Source organism: Pinus tabuliformis, chromosome 4_1 (assembly GCF_031772625.1).
Source record: "Pinus tabuliformis cultivar Carrire ecotype Pingquan chromosome 4_1, CPIR1, whole genome shotgun sequence".
In the NCBI taxonomy this organism is placed as follows: Eukaryota; Viridiplantae; Streptophyta; class Pinopsida; order Pinales; family Pinaceae; genus Pinus; species Pinus tabuliformis.
This window is the reverse complement of record NC_142303.1, coordinates 913,396,188-913,409,783: the sequence shown is the minus strand read 5'-3', so window position 1 is coordinate 913,409,783 and position 13,596 is coordinate 913,396,188. Positions and strand designations below refer to the sequence as shown.

Here is a 13,596-nt window from a genome sequence, read left to right as displayed (position 1 = left end):
TTTCCCCGAAGGCCACGGGGATTGGTACGATTGTTAAAGTTGAAAGATCAAATGACAAGGAAACCCAATACCGATCTCATTTTTGTAAGCACGTGGTGGAAACTATGTGCCTGCCATCACCACTTGTACAGCAAAACTGGTCGCATAAAGCAAATGGGTTTTCGAAATATACATCTATTTTAATATCGGATATCGAACGTTGCGATGAAATCCCAGTGCCCATCATCGTCAATGCAAAAGAATCTGATTTACCCTCATCTTCTAGCTGCATCATAGAAACACCGTGCTCGTAATCTGTCTCTGGTGCGAAGACTTTTAAATTTTAATGAGTGCCACACATAACATTCGCATAATTTTATGTTGCGTTGGTTTCAAAATGAAATTCATTATCTTACCAATTCGCTGCAGTCATTCATTCATTGATTTTATATATATTCAATGATCGCCCAGCGTTACATTGTTCATAACTCTCAACCTAGAAAATTTCTGTTGCATTTTCCTTGTAAAATCGTCATCATGAACCGAGCTTCGGTTGTGTCGCCCGCGCCCGCTTGGCGGATCCTTATTATGTCTCTCTTGTTGAGCTCCTCCATATTTTTGGCATCTTGCAGTTATGTTCCTCTGGTTGCTCCCCTCACCAGAGACTCGGCTACTCTTCAATATGTCATGGAAATCGAATACAAGACTCCACTGCAGAAGGAGAAATTGGTCATAGATTTGTCCGGAGACTTCATGTGGGTTCAGTGCAATCCTGGAGCCGTTTACGAATCATCCACATACCTTCCCATCCCATGTCACACTCCCCTCTGTACCGCCTCTGGATCAGCTGCATTTGGCTGCGGGGATTGCCGATACGTGCCGTCGGGTACAAGATGTAAAAACAATACGTGCGTTGAAGGCCTGTTGAATGCAGTGACTGGCACAGAGGTATTCGATGCAGAACTTTCCCAGGACGTAGTGGCCCTATCCACAGTTGAAGGTACCAAAGTTAAAGCCCCACAGTTCGCCTTCGTCTGCGCTCCGCCTTCTCTTCTGCGAGGACTGGCCAGAGGAGCAGCAGGAATGGCCGGAATGAATTGGGCTCCCCTCGCCCTGCCCTTTCAGCTCACGGTTTCCCTCGAAAAAGACAAAACATTCGCCCTGTGCCTCCCGTCCGGCGATCAAGCGCGGGGAGCCGTTTTCTTTGGCGGCGTGCCGGGCAAGGCAATTCTCAAGTTCAACTACACGTTCCTGCGGATTCCGCGTCGTCCCCGGGAATATTTCCTGGGAGTGAGCGGCATCGCAATCAACCAAAAAAAATTAGCAATTGAATCCGATACACTGAAAGTAACCGTGCAGGGATTCGGCGGCACCACCATCAGCTCCGTCGTACCCTACACTCGAGTTGCTACTCCAATCTACACTGTCATCGTCAACGCCTTCGTTAAAGAGGCGGCGGCCATGAACATCTCTCGCGTGGCGTCTGTAAAGCCTTTCGATGCTTGTTTCGATGCGAATAGTGTTAGATCCACTAAAGTCGGACCGGCGGTGCCGGTCATCGACCTGCTTCTGGATAACGAATTCGTGTACTGGAGGATTTATGGAGGCAATTCCATGGTGGAAGCCAAGGATGGAGTGTTGTGCCTCGCATTCGTAGATGCGGGTGCGTATCCCGGAACCACAATTGTGATCGGAACTCAGCAGCTGCAGGACAATCTTCTACTATTCGACTTGATAGAGTTTAAGCTTTTCTTCAGCTCCTCACTGCTCGCCTTTGATAGTAAATGTGCCAATTTCATCTAATTTCAGCTTATTTATTAACATCTGTTTTCAATTTAAAATAAAACAAAGCAACTGCTTAGCGGGAGTCCTTGCAGTATTGCATGTAATACTATTGCCGGTAAATAGTAAATAATTATAGTAATAATTATAAAATGAATTTTTGGGCGTTTGGACCAGTTGGACCAATTTTGTGCTTGGTTTGGATAGGTTTAGACAATATTGACATAATTTTAAGTTTTTATGAAATTACAATTATTGAAATTGCTTGGAGTGTATAGTATTTTTGTATTTTTGATGCTGGATGTACTTGCACATAAAAATCTGAAAGCACAGTACCATTATCATATGATTTTTGAATGCATCGACTATTATTGTGAATAGCAAAAAATAAATAGAATATTACTATGCAGTAAATAAATAAATTTTTGAATGCACCGAATATCACTGTGCTACATCCATAAAAATCTGAAAACACAGTACCATTATCATATGATTTTTGAATGCACCGAATATTACTGTGAATAGCAAAAAATAAATAGAATATTAATATGCAGTAAATAAATAAATTTTTGAATGTACCGAATATTACTGTGAATAGGAATAGATAAATAGAATATCACTGGAATAGAAGTAAATAAATAAATTATACACATTTGATGCAATTTTGAAACAGGGTAAAAAAACACTAACCTGTTACGTTTTGCGCATAACATTTAAGTTACATTCTGCATCAGTTTCAAAGAGTGCTTCTATTTTTTTATATCAATGTATTTTTTATTTTTTTATTGATACAAGGATCCTGATATTTTGTATCAATGTATTATTTATACATGAACCCTAATCAGTTTAAGAGAATTGGACTCTGGAAGTTCCATTACTGACATTCAATAATACAGATTTATTACATGTGTTGCTATAAGGCGTTGGTACGGATGTGCTTGATTGAAACAAATTTTCTTGAAATTTGTAAGAAGCTGCAGAAAACATATATAGAATACTCGTAAGAATATGCATTTGGTTTTGTTTTGTTTATTTTAATGGCCAGAATAAGTGATGAGATTATAATCTTTATAATCGCTAAGTGTGAAGAAAACACTTTATCATTCATAAATAAGTGTAAATAGAGTTAATTAACTGTTTAAATTATAATTTTCAGAAAATTATTTTAAAGACGCTGGACATGTATACACCACGTGCCCCTTCTACCTCTAGTCTATAGCATGCAACCCACGTTGCATCTGTATAATTACTCTTCCTCTTGGTGGTAAGAGGACCAATCAACGGGCGAGAAGAGGATAAGGCCCCATCGATCCATAAGAACACGGACGGAAGCCTAAACAGGAATACTCACATGTTAGTTGGTGCATAAGTTGGATGGAAAAGAGTGCCATCGATTTGTGGAATGCATAATCCAATAGCAAAGAGTGAGTGCGAACACCCCCAAATTAATGTTTAGTTAGGGGGAGGGGGCTTTGCATTGTGGATTCATGCCATACCACCAAATGGATGTCGATGATGAATATTTAATGTGCTCCCACCCTCCCCAAGTATAGAAGCACTGAACGGGGGTGCACTTACCGGTAGGGGGTCCACTTACCAGTAGTTTATGAAAGGATAGTTTTGGCAACACAACATGTGGCACACACATGGAGGTGGTATGGCCATTTGATCTCAGAGTCTCAGTGGTATTCAAAAGAAAATATTTTGCAAGCATCAAGATTCAACATCTGAGACAAGCGGCACATCGGTAGGAATAAGTGATGTGGCATAACAACTGGACAATGACATGACAATTGTGATGAAGTGGACATACATAGTAGATGAAATGTGTCATGTTTTTTTGGCATTTTTTGGTGGAAAAATGACCCCTTTTCAAGTGACACGTGGTAGGTGTCAAGACCTTATAAACTTGGCACTCTAATTTTTAAGGGAGTGATATGATTTTTTGGTCCTATAGGCCAAGTCATATAGGGCGTTGGAATCAACAATTTATTTTGGGGCCTAAGCACCAATATGTGTTTTCCCATGGTTTTAGTCCAAGGGTTTGGGCAAGCTATTATATTAGCCCCAAAGTATTATTATTGGCTATAATCAAGTTGTTACACCATAATGTATAAATACATGAACAAGGTGCACAAGGTGGTGAGTGGGTGTGTTGCACACCTGAACTAGATAAAGAACATTTGATGCAAAGAAGTAGTACCAAATATCAAGGATTAGAAATTTGAGGAGCACCACATTTGTGCGTATCACATAAAGAACTGATAAGTGTGATCCATGTGTATTGTAACGATAACGAGGATATCTAAATTTGTTTTGGACCATATATGCAATGTTTTTGAGAGAATATTACATAGAGTGTGAGAAAAAGAGTTCACAATAATGATGAAGTCAGAAGAAGACAAGTAATTTGTGCAAGGAAAAGATGTCAAAAGAAGTGTCCCTGCCATGTGTGTGAGTAAATCCTTATCAAAAGAATTGATTTTTGTTGTATGATTATATTTAAGAGGAGCCATCCATATGAGTTTGAAAATTAATGAAAGAGGGATTAGAATGATTGAGCAAGTAGGTACTTAACAGGGGGTCATAATCTCCTTTAGGTTGGTGCTTGAAAATATTAGGAGGTTGGTGCCTCAACAGGGTGGTTCTTGCAACTAGTGGAAATGGGTACTTCCAACAAGTAGGTTCTTGTAGAGAAAGGGGTTGGTGCCTCCTATATTTTGGTGCCTACAATTTATTTTGTAAAATAAAGATGATGCTTATATTTACCGAAAAAATAAAGAAGTATTGTGGTTTTCTCCCTTTATGGATTTGCATGTTAACATTCTGTGTTTAAAGCTTTATGTCATTGATACTCTTTTGTGTTTTTGAATTTATTTGGATGGATAAGTAATCATTAAAATTTACATAATACTAATCCTCCCCCCCTCCCTTCTAAGTGTTATTCTAGTTTCTAACAATTGCTATCAGATCTAGGTTCCTTCAATAATAGTCTAACAAATGGAAGGTAGATCTAAATCTATAACATATCCTACTAGGGTGGAAATCTCACTAGCAAACTCCTCTGTTCACTAGAATGAATTATGCATTTTGGTAGGTGTTGATGGCCAAAAATGACCTCATCAACATTTAGGAAGACCATCTGGTCATAGCCCCAAACTAATCTCTTATCCGTTTGATTTGGTGGTTCATACTGGTTGTATTAGGTCCATTTACCTCCTCAGCCTCCATTTTGACTTGTGATGTCTCTAATTAACTATCGACAAGAAGAAGAAATTTAACTTACCTCCCTGCAATGCACATGTAAGAAAGCAATGCTTAAGCTGAATTAATGGCTTAGCCAAACCATACCTAAGGTTGCTCCAGTGTATGGAGACTTCTAAAAGAGATGAAAACTAAATCTGAAATTAAATCTATCATACTTACTATTGGAGAAAAGTTAAGGAACTAATCTAACTCGATACTTCGGAGATAGCCCCAATTACCAAGTGCAAGAATTCAATTAACATGGGGATTTAGCATGCTTTTAGTGTTGAATACCCAACTATTTAATAAGTTCTAACATCTAATAAATTATGAGTACCATGTATGTTTTGTTTTAAAGATCTAAAACAAAGAAAAATGTGCCATCAAAGTTCATAAATAGTTCTTACAGTTTAACGACAGTTAAATTGAATTAATATGGAAATTTTATGAGTAAATAGTAACTTAAAAATTATTTTAATGCAAGAGAAAATTGAAAATAAATGTTAGATCTATAAAATCATTAGACCATATATTTGATATAGAAGAAATTCATTTTCATATTAAATAAAATTGCAAATATGAAACATATTTGCTATTAAAAGAATGAAAATTGCATTAACAAAGAAAAGTATTTGAATACAAATTAGTAAAACCTGAATTCCTTTGCTATGTTTGAAAAATAGATCTCCAACAATCCTTCCAAAATCATGAACTCTACCACTCAAGAAAAGAATTGCAATAATGCAAAATTTGCCTCCAATACAAAGATTAAATCTTGAAAAGAAAATCCCCAACACTCAGATATGAGCATTCCTCTTAATCTACAACATGAATTTTCCTTACAAAGATGCAAAAAGATTCCAATTTGCAAAGAATAGGAACTGCTCCCTCATTCTCTAAACTAATATTTATAGTTTATAAAAATTTGCCAAAAGGAAAGTTGTTGGAAGGAAGATTTGCTGTCTTATTTTGGAGTTGTAAATTTTTTATTTTCCTTCTCTACTAGCTCAATCTCGTCTCTCCAAGATATGTTTGCTTCATCCTCTTCAACTAGCTGTGCAAAAATCCTGATCAAAATTAAAATTGAAAACCAACGGAAAATTGCATATCCAATTTCAATATACCAAATTGAGAAAACAAACTTCCGAAAATTAAATCTAATTAAATAAATCAAATGAAAAGAAATAAATTCTTCCAATTGATTCCTCTGAAAGCTTATTAGTCTGAAGAATGCAATATTCGAATGAATTTTCAACAACAAAAGTTTTGGCCAATCAAATTCCAAAAACAAAATTTAGAAAATTGGTTTTTTGTTGCAAATTCAAAGCTCCAATTTCTGCTAAATTTTACGCATAGTAAATATTAATATTTACTTTCTTTAATTTTTCCATATTATTCTCCATGATTTATCTTTCCAATGAGCAGCCTTGGGCCACATTTGACCAAGTAGAACTCAAGATAGAGCCTTCCAAATTTTGAGTTTCAAAACTCGCAGTGTGCTAGAAACTATCATTCATGGCCAAAAATTTGGGCATTTAACCAAAATTTTATTTTAAATAAAGTTAAAAAAATATTTTAAATGTTGATAAATTTTAATTGGATTAAATAATGTTTAAAATGATAACAAATTAAATATATAAAAATTAATTTGCTTATTTTTCTGGAAGATGACGTGTGCTTTGCTTTTTCATTATGCGGGGTCGCTAGCGGAAGGCTACACGGTGGGAGTGATCCTCGAGGGTGTTTTTAGTTCCATGATTTTGGAGTTTGGGTGAGTTATGTTCCTCTGTGGTTATGGGCATGAGCTTTGTTCCAGGTCCTGGTGTTAAGCAGAGCAGTGCGAAAGGAACTGACGAGAAATTGCTAAGTTGTTGCATCGTTATTCAGAGTTAAGATCCTTCAGTGGCTTTGGCGTAGGGCTCTGCCCTACCTGTTATTCCTGGTCAGAGAGGTTGACCTGGTGTACGTGTTCCAAATCTATCTTGCTTCTCAGTGAGAGGGTTCTCTTTCGTGGGCAACTTGTGGTTATTTCAGTGTATTGTTTGGTTTCTTTTGTCTGAGAGTGCGTCTCTAGGGTGCTGTGTAGTTGAAGGTAGTCCTACAGTGGATAGCAACATCAACAATGGATAGAATAGTAGATGGGGGATAGTGAATAACAGACAGGGGCAGTGGGGTTCAGACAGTATCATTGAGGAATAGGTTGGACCTACATCTTTCTCAGAATAGGTTGGATAGAAAATGCATTCAAACATGACAACGGGACAAGAAATTTCAGAACTTGTGGAAACAAATGACTTAGGACAAGTGAAATTTGCCTCATCCGCCAAAGCTGGGAAGTGGGTTTGGGTCAATGCCAAACAATATTGGGGAATTTTAAAACGAATACTAGCTCGTCTAAAATGGGAGCAGACAAGGAAAAAATGGTCTCAAAGGGAAGGTACTCCAACCCTTCGAAATAAGCACTCAAACAAGCCCCCTCTACAAGCATGTGACAACAAGAAGTCTAGAGGAAAAGTCATTAATGATTTTTCCTTCTATAGTCCCACATCCACACCTCTCACCTGGTCATCTGATCTTTATGTGAAAAAATTGTTAAATGCAAAACAAAGGTTGGAGGTTTTAGAAGCTAAATAGTAGGAAAGAGATCATAAAATTCATATAACAATAATTGAGAACAAGGCTTTAGTAGAAAGCAATAAAGTTTTGAAATAATAAGTGGCATTGCTACAATAATCTCTCTTGATAGGGAAGACAGATTGGCAACACATGAGGCAGATGTGCAAAACATAAAGAAATATGTAGTGGAAAGTACAGAGTTGGTGAATGTGAAATCATCCCAGGATAAAGGGAAAACGATTGCCCAAATAAACAACCATCAAGAGAAAGAAAGAGAAGAAAGGAAAGGAGATTCCACCAAAGTTTCCAAAACTTGGGTTCAAGTTATTAGCAATTTTGCTAATAAGGAAGGAGAAACAAACATTCAGGTTGACAACATGCAAGATAGAGAAGGCAAGGAAAGACAAAATAGAGGAACAAACATAATTATTAAAGGGGTGAAAGACTATGGGAAAAATGAATGTACTCTTAACCTTTCAAGTGACTTCTTGAAAGACAAGTTGCTATGGAAAGGACAAATATGCCAACCATGGAGAGTGGGTAAGTTTAACAGTGAGAGAGCTAAGCCCATCAAAGTCATCATGCATAGCTTGCGTGATAAATATATCATTCTAAGAAAGAAGCATTTCTTGAGGGGTTCTCACTTTTTTCTAGAAGAAGATTTAACTGTAAGACAACAGGAGGAAAGTAGGGGGAAATGTTAAATGTTAGGGCAACAAGAGATGAAGGCAAGAGAGAATGGATTTATAAAGGTAAAGTTGCGATAACGCAATTTGGACCTCCTTCCAAAACAGAGGAACAAGATGATAATAAAGAAGAGGCAACAAACTCTTCAACAAGAAATCAAGAAGCAAGGTCAGTATGGGAAAGTAGGGACAAAGACTTAAATGTGAGTCTTGCATGTCAAAATAAATAGCAATTAAGTCATACCCAGGTTTCCTTAAGATTAGTTTGTTGGAACTGCAGAGGTTACCCATGGAGATGAGGACGTGGGTTAGGGCCTATTGCGGAATATAGAGACATAATTTGCCTCATAGAAACAAATGAACATGAAGGGTGCAAGACACCTCTGTTTAAAGGATACTGGAAGATGGCAGTGTGGAAGAGGGAAACAGGGAATGGAAAAGGGCACGGGGGTATCATGGTTTAGTGAGGGAGAAAGAAGGTCATCTCATCTAGTTAGAACAAGAAGACAAATAAACAATTCATTTGGCTTAAAATATCAGAAAATAGAAACCACATGAGAATTGCAGCATGCTATTTTGTGCCAAAAGTTTCAAAAATATACAAAGGTAGAGGGCTTGACAACAAAGATCCATTTGCAACCTTAAAAGAAGATATTGCAACATATTCTTAGCTAGGTGAAGTCCTTATAGTGGTTGATTTCAATGCTAGGACTGCAAGTGACCAAGCTAGCATTATTTGTTGTAAAGAAGAGTGCAACCATATTTGGCTTACATAAGAGAGTAATCATCAGTGGGAAATAATTTCAGAGGACAAGGGCCGCAATCCCTTTGGTGAAAAATTTCTTACTCTATGTGGGGCCTTTGATTTAGTCATTTGTAATGGCTTGACTAGATGGGCAAAGTCCGGTAATTTCACTTGCAATACATACAACGGAGCAAGTGTAGTAGATTATGTACTTTGTACGCATGGTTTGTGTGAGAAAATGGAGGAAGTTTTGATTGGAGATCAGCGTTGGGACTTAAAATCAGATCGCAAGCCAATTTATTTAAGTTTCTCTTGGACTGGAAAGAAATAGTTAGAGTAAAAAATTTAGCATGTCCAACAATATCTCTCAAAGGGCATAATTCTTTTGACTCCAGAAAATTGTAATACCTTCAAAATGACGCTAGAGAGGCTCTTCGAGAAGGATAAAATCATAATTCACAGCCTTCATATCATGAATTAACACATTTAATTCAATGCACACTTGTAGTGTGCAAAAGAGAAAAAATTAAGAATTCTAAAAAAAATTGCTTCCCGGTTAATGCTTGGTTTGATAAGGAATGCAAAAAGGCAAGGAGAATCTCGAAAGAGTCAAACAAGGATAACATAAAGCTCAAAGATTAAAAGCAGTTATTAAGCAAGAAAAGGGTCAATTTCATGGTTTCAAGGAGGGAAGAACTAATCTTCCTTGGGAAAAATAATCCCAAATTATTTTGGAAGGAGCTCCAACCAAGAAAGATACAAATTGGAAATAGTATTACAACTTCTAAATGGTTTGACTATGCAAGACAAATCTATGAGCAGGATCCCGAGGTTGGCCCTCCCCCCTTGGTCAACACTGATACTAAACTCTTCATGGTGCAAGAGGTAGAGATGGGTATCAAGAAGTTTGGTGTTGGAAAAGGAAAAGACTTAGATGAACTCCAAGCAGAATATATAAGGTGGGGCTCAAATATTCTTACACCGCATATTACAAAAAATTTCAACAACATCATACAACAGGGGATCCCCATAGATTGGAAAACTAGTCTGGTAATATCACTTTTCAAGAGTGGTGACGTCAATAATCCCTTCAGTTATAGGACCATCATGATAAACCCTTTGTTTGCAAAGCTTTTTGGAAGCATGCTATAAAATAAAATTAGCAAGTGGGCAGAAGAAAGAGATAAGCATGCTAAAGGGCAAGCAGGTTTTAGACCTAAACATTCCACAATTGATCATTGTATAACTTTAAGGCACATCATTGAAAAAGTTTGGGAGAAAAAGGAAGAATTCTTTTGTAGCTTTGTTGATTTCAGAAAAGCGTTTGACACAGTTCCTAGGGATAAGATTTGGCACGGAATTGAGCAACTTGGGGTTCCTAAACATTTGAGAGCAGTTATGCATAGGCTGTATGAAGAGGTGAAAGTTAGAATTAGAACTTCAGCAGACATTTATGAAAGTTTTAGAATTGATATTGGGGTCAAGCAAGGTTGCCCATTGTCTCCTACCCTTTTCGGTTTATATATCAACAAGCTTGAGGAGTGGTTAAATTCACAAGGGGGTGATGGTATCTATTTGGGCAAGTTTGTTATAAGGCTTCTTTTGTATGCAGATGACCTTATTTTGATTGCTAAATCGACTCTTGGTTTGCAAGAGCACTTACTATCCCTTGAGCACTTTTGTAGAAGTGTGGAGATGTAAGTCAATATCAGCAAAACGAAAGTAGTGGCTTTTTCTAAAAAAAGAAAACATAACCAGCGTAAGTTCTACTTTGAAGGAAACATTATCGAAGAAGTTGCGGATTACAAATACCTCAGAATTAACTTCAACAAAAATCTAAGTTGGGATGGTTGTAGAAATAAAAGAGCTTTGGGGGGTTGGAAACCATTTTATGCTTTTGAAAATAGGTGTAGAGAGGCAGAGTTATGGGACTGTAAAACCACTTAAACTCTTTTTGGGCTTCTAGTGATTCCGGTGATTCTCTATGGTTGTGAACTATGGGCCAGCAATACATCTGACATTTAGTGGAAACAAATTGAGAAAATTCGGAAGCGTTTGATTAAAAACAAATTCAAGATTAAAATTGCAGTTCCTTATGCTACCTTGTTAAGTGAAACAACGGTTTCTCCTATTGAAGCAATTGCTATGGTGCGAGTCATAAGGTATTTAAAAAAAAAAGAGCAAATGGAAGAGGGTAGATTGCCTATGGTTGTATTTAATGACATATTGTGCAACAAAAAAAGGACTTGGATGCAGCGAAATAACAAATGGTTTAGTAAATGGGGTATTTGCTTGAACACGTGTCCCATAAACAATAAAGAGATAAAAGCTTTTGTTATGGATAAGTTGCACAAGCGTACTTGGGATAAGGAGCTAGGAAGAAAGAAAAAGTACTCTATTGAAGTGTTTAATCCCACTCATAGTCATCAACCAAAAGCATACATAGAGATCAATATCTCTTGGAGAGCCAAAATTATTATTGCTCAGTTAAGGACAAATTCTCATCTACTCTGTTGTGAAACAGGGTGCTGGAAAAGACCAAAAGAAGAGAGGGAGGAAAGAGTATGCATTTTTTTTCTTCTGGAAAAGTGGAAACAGAAAAGCATTTCATTTTAGAATGTGAGGCCTTCAAAGACAACAGGGAAAATTATGCAGATATGTTGGCAGCTAACTCTTGGGATAATCTATTTAGTGAGGGGTTTGTCGAAAAGCTGGGAGAATTTATTGTGAAGCTTCACAGAAAAAGGGTTGAATACATCAAGCAGATGAAGAAGCAATTTGTCTCATAGGCTATCTTCAGCGTTGTAGATGTTAAAATCATTTTCTTTCTTTCTTTCCTTAATGTTAAAGTCAAAACTTAAAAAGAGCTTTTAAATGCTTCAAAGTGAAAGTACATTGGTTAATAGGGTGTAAAAGAGGGAAGGTGGAGGATTAAGGGAGTGGAGGAGGGGACCCACGTGGGACCCTCTCTCCACTCCTTGTCCTTTTAATCTACCCGTTCATAATAAAGCCTCCCACTTAGTATGACATATATACCCTTCCATGCTCCTCCCATTTGGTACTTTAACTCCTCCACTTACGTCATTTTATGGATGGGATCGTGGGAGGCAAGAAATGCATACAAAGTGAACCTTAAAAAAAAGTATCGAGGTGGAATATTCCCCATGTTAATTATTAAATCTATAATATATATTATATTATAATAAAAATTTTAATACAAAATTTTATTGTAGGGTTCTATTATATACAAAGAGCTCGACTACAGTGGTTCTAAATAAAAATTAAATAATAAATAATTAAAAATAATATTTACAAATCATGAAATAAATTACAATTAAATTAATTAATTTAGATTAGTTAAATAAATAAAACAAAATAATAATATGTACAAATTAATTAAGCTAATTAATCTAATTAATTAAAATTAATTAAATGCTTATATTTACATAGTTTAATTAGTTTAATTTAAAAAAGAAAGTAAAATACATTTTTTACATTTTTATGCCTACGTGGTGAAAATCACTCAAATTTTGAAGAGACATCATTTTCAAATCGTAAGTCAAAATTCAACAAAATTTGAGTCATTAGGAAGCTGGTAGGAAAGTGCACACAATGAAACAATCAAAGGGGAAAATTGAGAAAAGTGAGAATCTTGCAAAATTAACAAAATCAAAGCATGAAGGGGTGATATGATGATCCTGACGGATATTGGTGGACACCCACCTATTCCACTTGGAACCCCACCATTGTACCATTATTTCTTTTAGTTTCCGTAATTGTAGCACAATTTACTATTGTTGGCAGTTTTTCGGGTCCTGAACTTTAGGAGCCATTTTGAGGCCCTAAATGACATTTTTTTGGAAAACAGAGAAACGTCAATTTTTGTAGTCCAAATTTGTCTTTCTTGGATAGATATTTCTAGTGAGGTATCATGCGCGTCAAATGGAGATCGTATGCCAAAGTTACGACCCCGAGAAATTGTTGTAAGTCCATAGTTTTGGCACTTCATCTCCTAGGGTTATGTTTTTTGGATGTTTACGGTTTTCCATTGTTTCTCAATAATAAATAGGCATTCGAGCCTCATTATAACACAATTCAGAGGCATGTAGCCACCACATCTCTTCTCATAGATAAGCAACCATTACTCAAGCTAGTCTAGTTCCATTATTTATGTAAGCATCTTTTAGTTCTTTAACATTAATGAAATGAAGAATTATTTTTGCTACATCTCTATGTTAATGTTTATATATGTATTATGTTTCATTCCTGCCTAATTCCAGATCAGTGGTATCGGAGTGGTCTGCTCTTTCTCTGTTTTTCTTTGCCTGTCCTCAATGAGGTCGGGGTATAAGTAGTTAGGGCTCGAACTAGTTGAACCTTTGCAGGAATGACCTGACAAACCTCGACGAAATCCCATGGCAGAAGAAAAGAAAGATGAGGGAGCAGGAGATCCTTTCAAAATATTGCTCGAAGAAGCCCTCGAGCGACAAAGGAATGCGATGATGGACAACTTTGCCCACATCCTTCAGCGGATGCCCATAG

At 36.7% G+C, this 13,596-nt stretch overlaps 1 pseudogene; it reads left to right on the top strand.

The window, feature by feature from the left end:
* The first annotated feature begins 392 nt into the window (after positions 1-392).
* On the top strand, positions 393-1,911 carry LOC149179110 (putative aspartic proteinase GIP2 pseudogene; annotated as a pseudogene).
* The last annotated feature ends 11,685 nt before the right edge of the window (positions 1,912-13,596 follow it).